This window comes from Echinops telfairi, unplaced genomic scaffold, assembly GCF_000313985.2.
Source record: "Echinops telfairi isolate 266 unplaced genomic scaffold, ASM31398v2 ScPeMD7_7467;HRSCAF=8505_1, whole genome shotgun sequence".
Lineage (NCBI taxonomy): Eukaryota > Metazoa > Chordata > Mammalia > Afrosoricida > Tenrecidae > Echinops > Echinops telfairi.
The window spans coordinates 23,925,590-23,931,300 of NW_022111368.1; the positions used below are offsets into that span (position 1 = coordinate 23,925,590).

The following is a 5,711-nucleotide window of genomic DNA, read 5'->3' on the forward strand; positions in this document are numbered from 1 at the left end:
TAGCCAGACTTGCATGGTAGAATTGGGATCATGATAGTCGGGGGCGGGGGGCGAGGAAGCATTTAAGAAGTAGAGGAAAGTTGTGTGTTTCATCGTTTCTACACTGCACCCTGACTGGCTCATCTCCTCCCCGCGACCATTCTGTAAGGAGATGTCTATCATAATTTTCAAAGTATTCTCTTCCCACTTGAGCCCTGGCTGTCAGCTCCCCATTTCTCCACCTACCCTCCCTCACGAACCCTTGATAAGTTATAGATTATTATTTTCATATATATTTTTAATCATTTTATTGGGGACTCATACAGCTCTTATCACAATCCATACATACATCCACTGTGTCAAGCACATTTGTACATCATCTGTTTCACAATTTCATTGACACTTCACATGTCATACAATTCAGTAATTCAATCATATCAAGAGTTGTACAGTTATTACCACAATCAATTTTAGAACAGTTTCTTCTTCCTTGTACTCATTGATATTAATGTAATTTTTTTTCTTTAGTTGGGACAAAAAAACACAATATACACAATAAAACATACACACAATATACACAATAAAACACTCTCCAGTTCAACAACTTCTATGGGTATAATCCAGTGCCATTGAATATACTTGATTGTGTTATACAGCCGTTATTGATATCCTTTTCCAAATTATTCACGACCATTAACATAAAACTCAATACCCTAAGGCAAAAACTCTTCCTTCTCCCATGGTAATCACTGGACAAATTTGTTTTTTGTTTTAGTTGTTTTCTTGATATTTTCACATATTACACACATAGTTACACTGCTTTAAAAAAGAGTTGTTTATACATCAGCTCTGATGCTCCTTCCCCCTCCCAAATTCATTGTTTGCTCCCCAGATCCGACCCCTCCACCCTCCAGGATATAATTAAAGCAAACAAACGAAAGCACAAATCCATTCCCGCTGAGTTGATTCTGATTCATAGGGACTTGTAGCACAGAACAAGACTTCTCCCTGTTTGAGTGGGCTCAAACAGCTGACCTTCCCGTTAAGGGTTTCTCCCAGGTCATAAAGGAGGCACAAATGTGCATGAGTGATAGGAACAGGATGTGAGTACTAGAAGGTAGCCCTTTGAAGATCATTGAAACGCCTTTGGAATTACTGAAAACGATGAAGAAGCTTGTAGCTTTTAGATAATTCATTTATTAGCAGGGGCGGGATAAGGGTTTTATCATCTTTACTCCACGCTCCAGCGGAGTTGGATAAAGAAGGAACGTATTTTAAAATGAAGGCAGTAAATCTCATAGTATTTCCAGTACAGACTTTTCCCCCCTTGTTTGTTTAACTTTAATCCGTTAAATCCAAGGTTGGCAAGTAAGACGGCAGGCTACTAACAACTCCTAGGATTGGCAGGCAATATGGCAGGCCACTGGCCCAAATCTAGAGAACCAGAGGTCAGATAATGAACCAGACCCACGGTTCACCTCCCGCAAAAAGCTAGCAAACATTATCCGCACACTGACATACTCAAATATTGGAAGCTGGGCACACCCTTTAGGAAACTCCCTTTCAATCAACTGATCACTCATTGCAGATTTCGTAGTGCAGGTGTTTACATTGTATCAGATCTCCTCATGGGGATGACTGCATCGTAGCCGCCAAACCACTGAAAGTCAAGGCTCAGATACCAGGAGGGTGGAGGGAGGGTGAGGTAGAAAGGGAGAACTGAACACAAGGATCTACATAGAACCTTCTCCCTGGGGGACAGACAACAGAAAAATGGGTGAAGGGAGACATCAAACAGGACAAGATATGACAAAATAATAATAATTTATAAATTATCAAGGGTTCATGAAGGAGGGGGTGGCGGGGAGAGGGGGAAAAAATGAGCTGATACCAAGGGTTCAAGTAGAAAGCAAATGTTTTGAGAATGATGATGGCAACAAATGTACAAATGTGCTTGACACAATGGATGGATGGATGGATTGTGATGAGTTGTATAAGCCCCCAATAAAATGATTAAAAAAAGAAGGAACGTCATGGCCCAGACAAGATGGCACAGAACCATCACCATCAGAACAAAACCAAAACCAAGAAACCTGAATAGCCACTGAAGAGTGGATTAATAAATACATAAAGGTATAATCATTCAATGGATTCTTCCACACCAGTGAAAGTGAGACCGAGTCACTATAAATAACTTACAGCTACATGCATGGTCTTGATTCAGTGTCGAGGAGAAAAAAAAAACACAGAAAAATATATAAAGTATGATTTGTTTTGTATAAAATTATAAAAACTAAGCAATATACTGACGAATACACACATATACACTAAACCTAAAAAGAAAAGAAAAGGGAATATCTAAATATAATTGAGAACATTATTTCACAAGGGATGGACGGGATTGTAATCAGAAACGGAGTAGCCATTAGGCACTGGTCATTTTGACCTCTATTTTTAGTAATAGGTGGTCGATAAGTGGTGTTCTTTTGATTGCTTATCTTCTGTATTTACACTATGAACTCATGTACATGCAACATTTCATATTAAACTTTTGGTGTTTGCTATTATGTCTATCATTCTATTTTTGAGTGTCTACTCTCTCTTAGTGACCACATACACAGAATAAAACCACCAACAAAATGCAGTACCTTTAAGAAAATGTTAAGGGGCGATTGATTTAGTTGCCATTCATATCTCTTTCTCTCTGGTAAAAAGTAGTCTGCAAGAAATAACAAAGTTCAGTGGAACCCATACCATTAAGTCAATTCTAGCTTGGGCTGACTGGTGGGTTTGAACTGCTAAGCTTTTGATTAGCAGCCAAATACTTTTTTGGTTGTCATTACATGAGTCGACCCATTTCTGACAGTCCGGGGAGGTTTCAGTTCGTGGAGCTTCTCCTGGTCTTTCAGTTCCTGCAGTCTTCTGCAGCCGGACTTTCCTGGGACAGCAGAGGGGGTTGCAGGCCCAGGCCCACAGCTGCTGTTTGCATGCAGGAACCACACTGCCACATGCCCACAGCGCGTCTCTTCCCTTTGGCTTGGCTGCAGAAGGAGCAAGTGTGCTTGGCATGTTGGCTGATTTCAATTTTCTTCACCATTCTCTAGAGGGAGGCACTGTAATGGGTCCTATGTTTGCCCACGATCCCAACCTTCTTGGTGCGTTTAGCCATCGCGCCGCAAACTAACCCCAAGCCAGAGAGCAGCAGCCAAATACTTTCACCATGGACCGCTAGGGCTCCTTTTTAGTAATGGGAGCGGCCTTCAAAAAGTTCATGGGAAAATTCCATTAAATTTTAATTGAATTTTTCCACGAACTGTTTGAAGACCCCTTGCATAAAAAGTAAAACGTGATTTAACCAGAAGTATTGCATCATTGTAGTTGGAAGAAAGAGCCCTGGTTGTGGTCGTGGTTTAATGCTTGGTGCTTACCTACAGGTCGGCAGGTGGGACCCACCTTCTACTCTCTGGGAGAAACACGTGCACATGGCCATGAGTTTCTGTAAAGATGACAACCTTGGACACGCCAGGGGCAGTTCTGTTCTGCCGGCAGGCTCGCTATGAGTCAGAGCTTACCCAATAGCGACGGTCTAGTTATGCGGGTTATATTGGAAGACACGGGCATAGAGGGGGGAGAGGGGTCGGGTGAATGAAAGCACTTAGATCCTCTACTTCTGTGAGGGGTAGTTGACAGGTCATCTGCAAACAAAAAATTCAAGAAGTGGTAATAACATTAACGTGTTTGGGGGGATGTGGAGGTACTTCCAAAGAGAGCCCGCGAAGAAGTGAAAAGAGTTGCATTTGGAGAACAGGAACCTGCAGTGGTTCATTGTTCCCAGGGTTTGGAGGAGTGCACCTGCCAGCCAGTCCCAGGGAGAGAGATTTGTTCGGATTCGGATTTCAGCCTTGGAAACCCTCTGAGGCAGCTCACCTCTGTTGCTCTGTTGCATCAGGTTGCCACGAGCCAGAATTCACATCGTAGCAATGGGTTTGGGTTCTTGGGAAACTGGGAAGTGGAATATGGAAGGGACAGGCACTACTGTTGAGTCTCTAATGAGCGTTGTAGAATGTTATGCTTCTGCGTGGGCACTGATGACAAGATCAGCAGTTCAAACCCATAAGCCACTCCGCAAGAGAAAGATGAGGCTTTCTACTCCTATAAAGAATCGTGGGCCTGGAAACCCACAGAGGCAGTCTGCCTGCCCTAGAGAGTCACTATGCCTCAGAATCGCCTCAATGACAGTGAGTGAGATGTGGGTACATAAGGAACAATGAAGGCATTGGGGGTCACAACCCTGCAGTTGGCGGTTCAAAACTCACCAGCTTTTTTGCAGGAGAAATCTATCTGAGTCGATGAGGATGGGGAAGACGAGGCTTTCGAAGGCCTCTCCCAGCACTGGCTCCTAGATGGCTGTGCTTCAGCTGTGTGTCCTCTCAGCAAACTATGTTTAGCCTTCAAGATGCCTAGCATGTGTGGGGTGTGTTGATTTCATAGAAGCTTAAGAACTATTTTCAGAAGTCCATGTAATCTAGTCAGGTATTTTTTATTTGAAATCTAAAGACATCTACCCTAAAACTTAGGAGCCCTGGTTGCGCAGTGGATGAAGCACTCAGCTGTTAACCACAAGATGGGCAGTTAGCAACGACCAGCTGCTTTGTGGGAGAGAGAGGTGGCAATCGACTTTGATTAGGGCGCACCACCTTGGAACCCTTTAGGGGAGCTCTCCGCTCTCCTAAAGGCCCCCTGAGTTGGAATCTACTCCCCGGCAGGGTTTTGTTTGTTGTTGTTTTTATCTGGGATTTTTTTTTCTGTCTAGTGAGGAAATCTGCTCCAGAGTTATAAATTTGTATTTTTTTTCTTCTTCCCCAGCTTAAGAGATGTGGCACTGGGAATATAACCCATTCCTTTTTGGGTCTCAAGTTTCCCAACCTGGAAAGCAACAAGAGCAATAGTAGTAATAACAAAAACCATAATTGGGTTTCTTGGAGCTACCTATCCTTCAGATGGTTCTAAAATCCCTTTAGCTCTTGTAGTCAAAGAAAGGAACATCCCTAGAGATTAATTCTTTCAGCAGTGCCAGACCTGTGTGGTCTTAAAGCTTATGTCTCGAGAGGTGGGGTGGCGGGTGATGGCGAACATGGAGATGGAGAAATAGAACTGGTAAGTGCAGTGGAAGGGAACAGTGGGTGTGTGAGAGAGTCATGGGGGTTGCTAATTTAGGTTGGAGTGCCACAGAGGGTTTCTCTGTGATGCCTGCTGAGACCTGGCAGGATGAGGCCTTGGGGAAAGAGCAGGCCGAGCAGAGGAAATGGATGTATCAAAGCAGGGAGGTGTACGAGGCTAGCTGTACATTTCAGCTGAGCTCCTGTGAGGCGTCTAGTAAGACGTGTAAAGAAGGACACGCCAAAGAGGGCGTGGAGCTGCCAGGAGGCCATCAACAGAGTGCCTTTCTCCCCAGAAGCCAAGAGACGTGCCTTTCCAGATGAAGGGCAGGGTCCAGTGTGCCGGGTTGCAATGTGGTAGAGAAGGGCTAGGAGGACTTGGGTGACTGGTGCGAGCACTTTAGGTGCAGGTAGGACGCTGACTGGGAGTGGAGTGAAGACTGGCTGGGGGGCGAGGAAGTCAGGGTGCCGTGGGAAGGCCACTCTGTCAGGGGAGGTTGTTTTCTTTTGGTTGCAAGTGGCCTGTCATCAACAGACGCCCTGTTGACTGTCTGATCTGCAGGTGGTGAGGAC

General features: G+C 44.4%; 1 pseudogene; it reads right to left on the reverse strand.

Annotated features, from left to right (window-relative positions):
• Nucleotides 1-2,556, reverse strand: part of LOC101663082 — a 4,881-nt pseudogene extending 2,325 nt beyond the window's left edge.
• Between the last annotated feature and the right edge of the window lie 3,155 nt (nucleotides 2,557-5,711).